This window comes from Rutidosis leptorrhynchoides, chromosome 8, assembly GCF_046630445.1.
Source record: "Rutidosis leptorrhynchoides isolate AG116_Rl617_1_P2 chromosome 8, CSIRO_AGI_Rlap_v1, whole genome shotgun sequence".
NCBI lineage: Eukaryota > Viridiplantae > Streptophyta > Magnoliopsida > Asterales > Asteraceae > Rutidosis > Rutidosis leptorrhynchoides.
In genome coordinates this window covers 302,853,435-302,866,151 of record NC_092340.1, presented here as the reverse complement: position 1 = coordinate 302,866,151, position 12,717 = coordinate 302,853,435, and positions in this window count along the sequence as shown.

The following is a 12,717-nucleotide window of genomic DNA, read 5'->3' as shown; positions in this document are numbered from 1 at the left end:
CATTTACTTAATAAATGTCTTTAATGATCTTCAATGACTCGAATGCAACGTTCTTGTATCATGGCTTAAATGGTCCCAACTAGTATCCTTAATATGAGCTAACGCACAGCGGAAGTCTTAATTCATACCTGAGAATAACATGCTTTAAAACGTCAACATAAAGTTGGTGAGATATATAGGTTTGATGCTAGCAGCGATATAACGATGAACCACAAGATTTCATATATAAACATTTTAATAAAAATATTCTAAGTGGTTGAGCACTTGGTAACCATACTTAACATTTAATCACGTCGCATATTCCCTTTATTATGATATCTTACTACACCGTACCAAGTGTAGTCACGAAACGAAGTACTGTGCAACCGTTGAATACTGGTCGTCCAGTCCGGTTGGGGTTGTCAGGCCCGATAGATCTATCAACAGGATTCGCGTTTACAATACCGCTGTAAATAATAGTTACCAAGCTACAGGGAAGTATGCCAGTGGTACAACTCAACGTAGAATATATTTCTCAGTTACTTGTGTCCATAACGTAAATCATTTATAAAAACAGCGCATGTATTCTCAGCCCAAAATATTTAAAGTTTAAAAGTGGGACTATATACTCACTTTCGTCTTGAAGATATATATATAATTTGACTTGGTCTCCGGTTGATATCACGAACCTATCCATATATAATATATCAATACCTTTTCTTTTTTTAAACAAACGTCACATATATATACTTGTTATACTTTTAATACTTTGAATAATTCCTTAGTCCGTAGTTAGCAGTTCGTTGTTAGTAATTCAATTTTAATGGTTCATATTTAGATGTTTAATAAACCCCCAATGAAATAAATAAAACCCTCATCGTATATGTATTGGTCGAGATTAATCTTGACCCACGGTACCGGTGTTGTCAAATGACGTGTTGCGTACATAAAGTACCGGTGTTGTCAAATGACGTGTTGCGTACAATCATGGGATCTTATGATTAATCTTCTCGTATTGTTTACGGGTGATCCTGAACCATATAAAATTGAATTATGAGTACATATATATAAAATATCATGTTATTTTAGAAAGATGTGATTTTATTTAATTTTTCCCAATTAATCCCGAAGTTAAACAAGTCTTGGATAACCAATTTTGTTTCGGTCATAGTTTCTTCGTTACAAATCCGTTTTCGTTGATTCAACTTGCCATCTCCTTGGATCGAGTCCCTCTTTAAGACTATGAACTGAAAATACCTTGGTTTGTATTCAAAATCACACGGCATAGGTGAAACTTTAGTGAAACTTATGAAGTTAAACATTTTCCTTTATTTAAACAACCTTAAATGATTATTTTTCTAAAAATACTTATACTTTGAATTAAATCATGAAATTTTTATGTGTTATCATATTCATAGTAAAAATCATTTTTCCAGAACATAAACCTCTAACTCAAAGTTTAAGATAGTTTTTAATTATCCAACCCAAAACAGTCCCCGGTGGCACTCCGACGTCGTAAAAACAGTTTTTAAGATATTCTTTGAAAAACCAAATTATACCTTGTTAAATTAGCATATATTTAATTTATATTACAGGTCTTGAAGTATTTTAAAAGTTAAGTTAGAAGGATCTATTTAGTTTGCAAACAAGTTTGAAAACATTCAAACTATGTTCTTGTTGTTAAACTTTTATACCACAAAATAAGATAGCTATATATATATGAATCGAATAAGGTTATGAACATAGATACTACCTCAAGTTCCTTGGACAAGGTTGCTGTAAAAGAGGAGTAAGAAGCTAGAATCAAAAGGGTGATGGAAGTGGATGAAAGATTGGAAGTAAGTTTGTGTTCTTGGAAGGATTTCTTGAAGTGTTTTTGTATGGTTTTCTTATGGTGTTTAAGTAAGGTTTTTGAAGCTAGATCTTCATGGAACTTTGCTGAATGTTTATGGAGTTTAATGTTCTTGAGAGTGTGGGTGTTTTTAGCTAGAGAATGGAAGTAAAAATGAAACAAAATGAGGATACATATATACTCCTAAAAAAATGTTTATGTAGTAGACATGGACAAATTTTTAGTTTGTATTTTTGTAATTAGTCTTACAATCATTCAAAAGTAATTACCTTATACATAAGGCATGAACAAGGGCTGGTTAGGTGGTGATTTGATGTGTATATACCAATAGTAAATACGTATAGAAGCTAGGTATGATACGAGTACAAATACTCTAGATATACGTATAGAAATTTTGTGAAAAATGGAATGAGGATTCAAATATAGCTATCTTTTGTGAATACACTTATATGATTTTATGTATTTAAGTCTTTAAAAGTGATTAAATACATTACTTATACGATATATGTATAAACATTATAAGTCTTAAGTATTTATGTCAAATAACGTTACGTATAGTTATCGTTTTGAAAACTTAAGTTAGTAGTTTCAAAATATACTTATAACTTATTGTTATTAATACAAAATGAGATATTAAAACATTCATTAATCATGTTAAATATGTATATATACATATATATACACAAACGTATAATTATCATATATTGTATAGTTCGTGATATCATCGGTCAAACTAGACGGTCAAACGTTGTGTAAAACTCTTTTCGGAAACATAAATCTCAACAATTTGGATTGCTTATCATGTTGGTAAGGTTTAATTTATGTAAATATTAATCTTATAAGTATAGAATGATCGAAAAAGTGCGGGTCAACTTTAGGGTTTTTGCTTATCGTGTCGGAACCATATAGAGATTAGAGTTTAAATTTGGTCGGAAATTTCCGGGTCGTTACAACTACGACGGCGTATATCCGATTTTACGGTGTTTTTCGTGTTTTTCGGTTTTAAATCATTAAGTTAGAATATAATATAGATATAGAATATGTGTTTAGTTGATTTTAAAAGTCAAGTTAGAAGGATTAACTTTTGTTTGCGAGTTTAGAATTAACTAAACTATGTTCTAGTGATTTCAAGTTTAAACCTTCGAATAAGGTAGTTTTATATATATGAATCGAATGATGTTATGAACATCATTACTACCTCAGGTTTTGTGGATAAACCTACTGAAAATGATAAAAATAGATCTAGCTTCAAAGGATCCTTGGATGGCTTGAAAGTTCTTGAAGCAGAATCATGACACGAAAACAAGTTCAAGTAAGATTTCCACTCGAAATAAGATTGTTATAGTTATAAAAATTGAATAAAACTTTGAATATAAGTATTACCTTATATTAGAAAGATATCTTACTGTAAATAAGAAAGATTTCTTGAGGTTGGATGATCACTTTACAAGATTGGAAGTAAGCTAGCAAACTTGGAAGTATTCTTGATTTTATGAAACTAGAACTTATAGAATTTATGAAGAACACTTAGAACTTGAAGATAGAACTTGAGAGAGATCAATTATATGAAGAAAATTGAAGAATGAAAGTGTTTGTAGGTGTTTTTGGTCGTTGGTATATGGATTAGATATAATGGATGTGTAATTTTGTTTACTTGTAAATAAGTCATGAATGATTACTAATATTTTTGTAATTTTATGAGATATTTAATGCTAGTTGCCAAATAATGGTTCCCACATGTGTTAGGTGACTCACATGGGCTGCTAAGAGCTGATCATTGGAGTGTATATACCAATAGTACATACATCTAAAAGCTGTGTATTGTACGAGTACGAATACGGGTGCATACGAGTAGAATTGTTGATAAAACTGAACGAGGATGTAATTGTAAGCATTTTTGTTAAGTAGAAGTATTTTGATAAGTGTCTTGAAGTCTTTAAAAAGTGTAAGAATACATATTAAAACACTACATGTATATACATTTTAACTGAGTCGTTAAGTCATCGTTAGTCGTTACATGTAAATGTTGTTTTGAAACCTTTAGGTTAACGATCTTGTTAAATGTTGTTAACCCATTGTTTATTATATCTAAATAGATGTTAAATTATTACATTATCATGATATTATGATATATTAATATATCTTAGTATGATATATACACGGTTAAATGTTGTTACAACGATAATCGTTACATATATGTCTCGTTTCGAAATCATTAAGTTAGTAGTCTTGTTTTTACATATGTAGTTCATTGTTAATACACTTAATGACATGTTTACTTATCATTTATCATGATTAAACATAGGGTATCAATATCTTAATATGATTCATATGTATTTAGTAAGACGTTGTTATAACGATAATCGTTATATATATCGTTTCGAGTTTCTTAATTCAATAAACTCAATTTTATGTATATAACTCATTGTTAAAATACCTAATGAGATACTTGCTTATCATAATATCATGTTAAATATATATATAATCATATATATGTCATCATATAGTTTTTACAAGTTTTAACGTTCGTGAATCACCGGTCAACTTGGGTGGTCAATTGTCTATATGAAACCTATTTCAATTATTCAAGTCTTAACAAGTTTGATTGCTTAACATGTTGGAAACACTTAATCATGTAAATAACAATTTCATTTAATATATATAAACATGGAAAAGTTCGGGTCACTACAAATATCCCCACACTTGAGCGTTGCTTGTCCTCAAGCAATACAGAACTTGAAATAAAATCACATTTCACTCGAATCACTTTTTTTTTATTCTCACACTTTATACATCAGTGATTTTGATACGGCAGTATAAACAATGATAGTAACGATGTGGTTTACAGTCCCACATGACTATTAAAATTTAGATCCTTTAAGGAAATTGGATCTTTCTGAAAACATTTGATCTTTTGAAAATTCATTCTAGCTTTTACCCTAGATAAGTTTTCCGGAATAACCCTTCACCGGTGTTTACAAAATGTTTTTGTGGGTTTTGTAGGTTTCATATTTTAAAATTTTAGCTCAAAACTTGCGGTTTTGTGTCACCCACTTGCTATCCTTGTATTAGGAAAGCACACGTCCAGTATACTTGCTCCGTATATTACCTTTTGGTAAACTACCGTCCGGTTGTAAAGGAAAGCATTGAACAAGCAACTGTTAAGGCAATGTCTAATGACATGCAGATGTTCATGGTCCACAACATGTCGGATGCAATTAATATCCTTTGTAGGAGAAATAATAAAGATCACCCTATAATTTTTTGGTCTGGCACAAGGTCCTGTCTTCGACCATGCTATGTAACCACCGTTCTTACGATTGACACCCGATTTGGTTCAGGTGACCTACTGAATTTCGGTGAATTCTTAGGATTTTACGTACAATGGTAATGAACGCATTAAAAATAGGTTTTTCAGAAAACAAATAGGTTTTAATTTTGATCAAAATATTTTCTCGTTCAAGCTCGAGTTTAGATATCATTGAATTCCATGAGTTTGTAATTCTCAATCTTTAAGGTCAATCTCAAGGATTGAGTAATATCAGGCTTAAATGCTGATTTTTAATCTTTAAGGAGATTATCCTTTCTGGGGGTCTGATTCATTAATCTTATCAAGCTAATTTGCACGGCGCCCTCCCCATTTTACGAGACAGATCCTCTCATGGTTAGGATAAGTCTGACCACTTGGCGATCCTGTTTGATGCTGAGGTCCGTGAATTTCCAGCTGATTTTAGAGATGACTTTTCTAGATTTTTCGTCAACCTACAGCTGGTTTGGACGACAACTTCCTGACCTAAATCAAGAAGCGCGTGTCTTTTCCGGAAGACTTTACTTCCTTTTAATGATGGAATTGATTCATCGTGTAGATATATCTTTCTTTCAAATATATTACAGTAAATCGGGCAAAACTGATTAGTTTAGTCCAAAGCAAAAGTACCTGCAAAAATCTTGTTCAAAAATATGTGATATATGTTTTAAAGATCTTGGTGCATTCTTCTCACACTTAGCTTTTATTTATTTTTTTCTTTGCCTTTTTATTCTCCTTTATTCCATTTTAAATGAATTCAAGCGTTTTGGGTTGTTTCTCAATTTATGTTCTCTCTGATGTAATAATAATTTCGGCATTAACACCTAGTTTTATCGTTCATAAATATGTATAAACATGATTTTGAGTTCATTTAGTTAAAAAAATTTCAAATTTTTACAAAATTTGGCAATTAAACTAAGTGTAAACCCGAGAGAATTTATAACCCTTCTCCACACTTGAGATCTTGGAATGCCCTCATTTGCAAGAAATCAGTAAAAATTTAAATTCATGAGGGTGATTAGTGTAGAAAAATGATTAAAAATACCGAGTTTGCAAACATATTGTTTTATATCACATTTGATATTTTACGTCTTGTCGTTAAAATTAGTAGCTTTTGCTGAACTTAATGCCAGTCTTTGAAATTGCGCTATTTTACCCTGTTTTACATAAGATAGACTACAAACATATATACATACATACATACATATATATATATATATATATATATATATATATATATATATATATATATATATATATATATATATACACACATATATATATATACATATATATATATATACATATATATGTGACAACCCGGAAATTTCTAATCAAATTTAAACTTTATCTTTATATTATTCCGACACGATAAGCAAAGTTTGTTAAGTTAAATCTCAAGAATTTTAATTTGTGTTCATACATTCATTATAACCTCGACCAAATTCAGACGATTCACGAACAGTTATATATAAATAAATATGTATATATATGTATATATATATATATATTATAACTTGAGAATATTAATAAAGTATTAAACGTATAATACTTTACATGATCGTATTTGTTTCAATATGTTTATCGATGGAATTAGAAGATAATATCAAATTGTTGATTTATCAGATACATTATGATATGATTACGGGTCTATGTTATGAGGTCCACTGTGATTTAAGAAATCTATTCTTTTTGACAACATTCGGAAAATGGTAAAGTGATTTATAAGTAAGAACGTGAAGTGTAAATAACTTAGATGTTGGATATCGACAAGTTAAGTAACTCGACATTTTTCATTAAGATGATTTCATACATTTATTTAACCTTTGAACTTTATCTCATGCTTCACCAACAAACTGTAATTTAAAAACTTGAAACCTATTATGAATATATATGATTCTACTTTTTTAAAACATTTTATGATATAACGATTTCCATTATTTTAACCTTTAAACAAAATGATTCTTAAAAATATATTTGGTTTTGGAAAACAAAATTATTATATTTATTTGATTTAGTTTCAAACGTACAAAAACGTTTTCAGTTTAAAAAGAACTTTATTATTAAAACGTATATAACTTTTATAAATATCTAGAACTACTTTTGACAACTCATTACTTAACCAGTATGATAAAGATAACGATATTTATATTTTATTTTATTAAATATATATAACGATTTAAATTAATATTATATATATTTATACGCGTATTATACGTACATAGTTTTATACTTTTGCTATACTTAAACTTTACCTTTACTTTATTTTTACTTTACTTTAACTTTAATAATTCACTTTAATAATTCACTTTAATAATTCATACTTTAATAATTCACTTTAATAATTCATACTTTAATAATTCACTTTAATAATTCACTTTAATAATTCATACTTTAATAATTCACTTTAATAATTCAAAAATCTATTATAAATAGAATTCAATAGGTTTCATTATTTCATAGAAACTTGAAAATATTTTTCTCTAAACTCTCTCAATCGATTTACATATATATATATTTACTCCGTATTATTTCAAGATATTATTAGTATACATAAAATATTACGTCAGAGTGCTGTCCGAGTGATTTCGAAATTATTTTTCGAGTGGGATTGGATTAAGGAAATTATGGGTTATAGCTATGGAGGTGATTGGTATGGTTCATGGGTATGCTCGTGAGGTCAATATAGTGTTTATCATCTCCGTTGCGTCTATGTACCTTTCCTGCAATATTGAATCTCAATATTGATACGTGAGTACTCATAATTTAACTTTTACATACTAATAGTGTATCCCTGACTAGTGCTCGAGTATATAGGATTATGCATGTTTGTACTTTTGATATTGCCTTTAGTTAGGTTATGTTGAATCCTGAATTAGTTATATATGCGACTGAGATAAGGTATAAGATATGCATGTCGTTGGAAAGCTAGCGAAAATTAAGAACTTTTCATTTAGATATCGAATGATTTCGATGAACGGATTTGAAGTTATAGTCCATCGAATTTTTGTATTATTATTAAAAATAATTATTATTATCGTCGTTATTATCGTCGTTCTAGTTTTATCTTATTATTATTATTATTATTATTATCTTTATCAATAAAAGGATTTATCATTAAAAATTGTTATTTTTTTTTACTATTACTATCGTTATTATCGTTAAAGTTATAATTAGTATTATTATTATTATCCAATTATTATTATTATTATTATTATTATCATTATTATTATTATTATTATTGGTATTATTATTATTATTATCATTATTAATATATATATCATTATTTAAAAATAGTTATTGTTATTGTTATTATTATTATTATTATTACTATATTATCATTAAGATAATTATTAGTATTATCGTTAATAATGTTATAGTAACTATCATTATTAATATTAGTGTAATTAAAACAAATATTTGTAACACCTAATTATTTTGATTACTATTATTATCATTATTACGAACACGATATAAAAGACGATTAAAAGCTATTAAACGAAACGATTAGGAAATAATGGGTAAGAGTATCATGATGAAATTAAAATATTATAAGATATTGATTTAGATAAAATTATCGTTCTTATTATTTTTATCATTACTATTATTATTAAAATTATCGTTAGTATTAAAACTATCATTTTAACAAAAATTATCATTTTAATAGAAATGTCATTGTTACTATAAATATCATTATTATTATTATTTTAAATAGAATTATTATTTTAAAGATAATATTAAAAATTATCGTAAATATTAAAGTTATCATAATTAGAATTATCGTTTTATCATAATGTCATCTTAGTAATTATAAATATTGATATTTTTATAATAATAATTATTATTATAAAATAATACAACTTTTGCTTACTATCATTGTAGATATTATTTTATCAAATAAATATTTGATACAAACATATTTTACTACGTGTAATAACTTACTTTAATAATACGTATCATATTATCTTTATAATATTAAATGAACCCTATAAATTTTATTACTTAATATATATATAAAAGTATATTTTATTATATAATATAATATAAAATTGTATTTATTAATAAATAAATTATATTATTTACTCTAATAAATCTTTTAAAAATATTTAAAAATATAAAACGACGATATTTAAACTATATATTAATCATGTATAAATTTTTGGAAATTATTTTGAGTCAAATTTACTTTTGTTGACTTTTGCATATTAGTCTCGAGCATTAGGATTGTGGTACACTATGACTTGACCAAATTTGTTAGACAAATATTGACCAACACATAAATATATATAATTAATTTAGGTTCGTGAATCCGAGGCTGAAAGGACCCGTCCTAATCCATCCGGACAAAGTCCACATCGATTATGAACGATTCACAACTGTTGATTACATCGCGAGGTACTTGACCTCTATATAATACATTTTACAAACATTGCATTCATTTTTGAAAAGACAATCTTTCATTACATCTACGGTTGACGACATGCATACCATTTAATAATATATCTTACTATAATTGACTTAATAATAATCTTGATGAACTCAATGACTCGAATGCAACGTCTTTTGAAATATGTCATGAATGACTTCAATTAATATCTCTAAGATGAGCAAAAGCACAGCGGAAGATTTCTTTCATACCTGAGAATAAACATGCTTTAAAGTGTCAACCAAAAGGTTGGTGAGTTCATTAGTTTATCATAAACAAACATTTCATAATTTTAATAGACCACAAGATTTCATATTTCCAATTCTCATAAATAAACGTCCCATGCATAGAGACAAAAAATATCATTCATATGGATTGAACACCTGGTAACCGACATTAACAATATGCATATAGAATATCCCCATCATTCCGGGATCCTCCTTCGGACATGATATAAATTTCGAAGTACTAAAGCATCCGGTACTTTGGATGGGGCTTGTTGGGCCCGATAGATCTATCTTTAGGATTCGCGTCAATTAGGGTGTCTGTTCCCTAATTCTTAGATTACCAGACTAAATAAAAAGGGGCATATTCGATTTCGATAATTCAACCATAGAATGTAGTTTCACGTACTTGTGTCTATTTTGTAAATCATTTATAAAAATTACGCATGTATTCTCAGCCCAAAAATATAAAGGGTAAAAAGGCAAATGAAACTCACGCATATAAATATTGTAAAACAGTTAATAAAGCATTTGCATGTATTCTCAGCCCAAAAACGTAAAGAGTAAAAGAGGATCAATGAAACTCACACATATAAATATTGTAAAACAGTTACTAAAGCATTTGCATGTATTCTCAGCCCCAAAAATGTAAAGAGTAAAAGGGGATCAATGAAACTCACACATATAAATATTGTAAAACAGTTACTAAAGCATTTGCATGTATTCTCAGCCCCAAAAATGTAAAGAGTAAAAGGGGATCAATGAAACTCACACATATAAATATTGTAAAACAGTTACTAAAGCATTTGCATGTATTCTCAGCCCCAAAAATGTAAAGAGTAAAAGGGGATCAATGAAACTCACCTAATGTATTTTGTAATAAAAATACATAGAACGACATTGAACAAGTATAGGGTTGGCCTTGGATTCACGAACCTATATTATTCATATATATATTAAAACAAATACTTGTAATCGAACAATTATATATTATTATTAATGATATACTTTTTATTTTAGTAACTTATATCCATTTAAAAAAAATATTAACTATGTTATATGTAATGTATATATATATATATATCATTTTGCTTGATAAAAATAGTAATTATAATAATAATAAATTAATGATAATAATACTTTTAATTAGATTTAATAATGATGTTGAGAATAATACTTTTTTGATAATATCATTAGTCACTTGGTTAACAGTAATAGTGATAATAGTAAAAATGTTAATTAATAATAATAATGTTAAGATTGATGGATTTTTTTAAAAAATGACAATGATCATCTCTACTAATAATGATACTTTTACTAACAATAAAAATTATTAATGAAAATTTTTGATAGTAGTAATAATCTTAATGATAATATTAATAATAATACTAATAATAATAATAATAATACTGAAAATAATATTAGTTATAACTAAAAATTCTAATATCAGTGAATATATTGATAATAGTCTTAATAATATTACTAATGTTGATAATAATAATAATAATAATAATAATAATAATAATAATAATAATAATAATAATAATAATAATAATAATAATAATAATAATAATAATAATATTAATAATAATAATAATAAAAATAAATAAGAAAATAATAATCATCATGATAAATCTATTTCTAATAATAATAAAAATCAAATAATGATAATCATATAAAGAAAAGGTAACTACCTTTAAAATTCGGCAACAAAAATGCTGCACCCCCAGGGACTCGAACCCCCGACCTCTCGAAACCCGACAACACCTCACACCAGCTGGGCTGTTGCCCTTTATCCGAAATTATACCGAACACAATTATAATTAACCCGTATTTATTTAACCCCGTTTCCACCTTCTTCTTCTTCATCGTGACTTCAAATTAACCAGTGTTTCAAATCATCTAATTATCATTTTATTTAATTAGTTTTTGGACACATAAACGTTTTGAGACTTACATAATCGATTAAAACAAAAAAATATAGATAAAATTTGCTGTAACAGAAACTTATAACTCGATATGAACTCAAATCGTGATTTAAAAATCTAGACAGTTTTAACTAATATTTATAACATAAAAGAAGTTGCAAACTACTCATGGAAACTACCTGTATCCTTAATTGATTCTGAAATATCCAATTGAGCTCGAATTTAGCTATGAACTAGAAGTTTGACTTCTTGAAAATTAACTTTGACCTTAGAATTGAAATTCGATAGAGTATGTTGGACTTTAAAATTTTGCAGGTAGTTTATAAGATAGATTTCAAACCTAACTGCATTTAAGGATTTTATAATTCGTTGCTAAATCGAGCTGTAGTGGTTTGGACTCAAAAACAGGACAGTCGACTGGGTGGTTCTTCAAATTGTGATTTAATTCGTCAATTTACAAGTTGTGAAAGGTAATTGGAGTTGTTAATAGATAATGTAGGTCATCTGGAGTCTTTCACACTGATTGTGATCGAGTTTTAAATTGTTTAAGGTCGACAGAATAAAAAAAAATCAGGTACAAAAAATAATTAAAAGAAATAAAAAGGGAAATCTGATTGATACCCAAATTATACGATTGAGAAAGATGCTAAACCACTTGAGAGACAGAAAACAAATTCGCTGATAGCATGATAACGATGTGGAACTGAATCTAATTATCCTTTATGTAAATAAACGTACGTATATTTATATATTTTTTTTAACTTATTAATTCAATAATAAAACTGATTTATTTATATATCTGTATCTATTTTTATAAATGGCTGCTTTTATATAATTCTGTATATTCATATATATCTTTATGTATCTATATATAATCGTATATATATATTTATTTGTATAAACATTTATATAATTATACATTTGTAATTTATATATAAATATATTTATATGTATCCGATTTTCTATATATGTTTTTATTTATGTATATAACTGAAATTTGT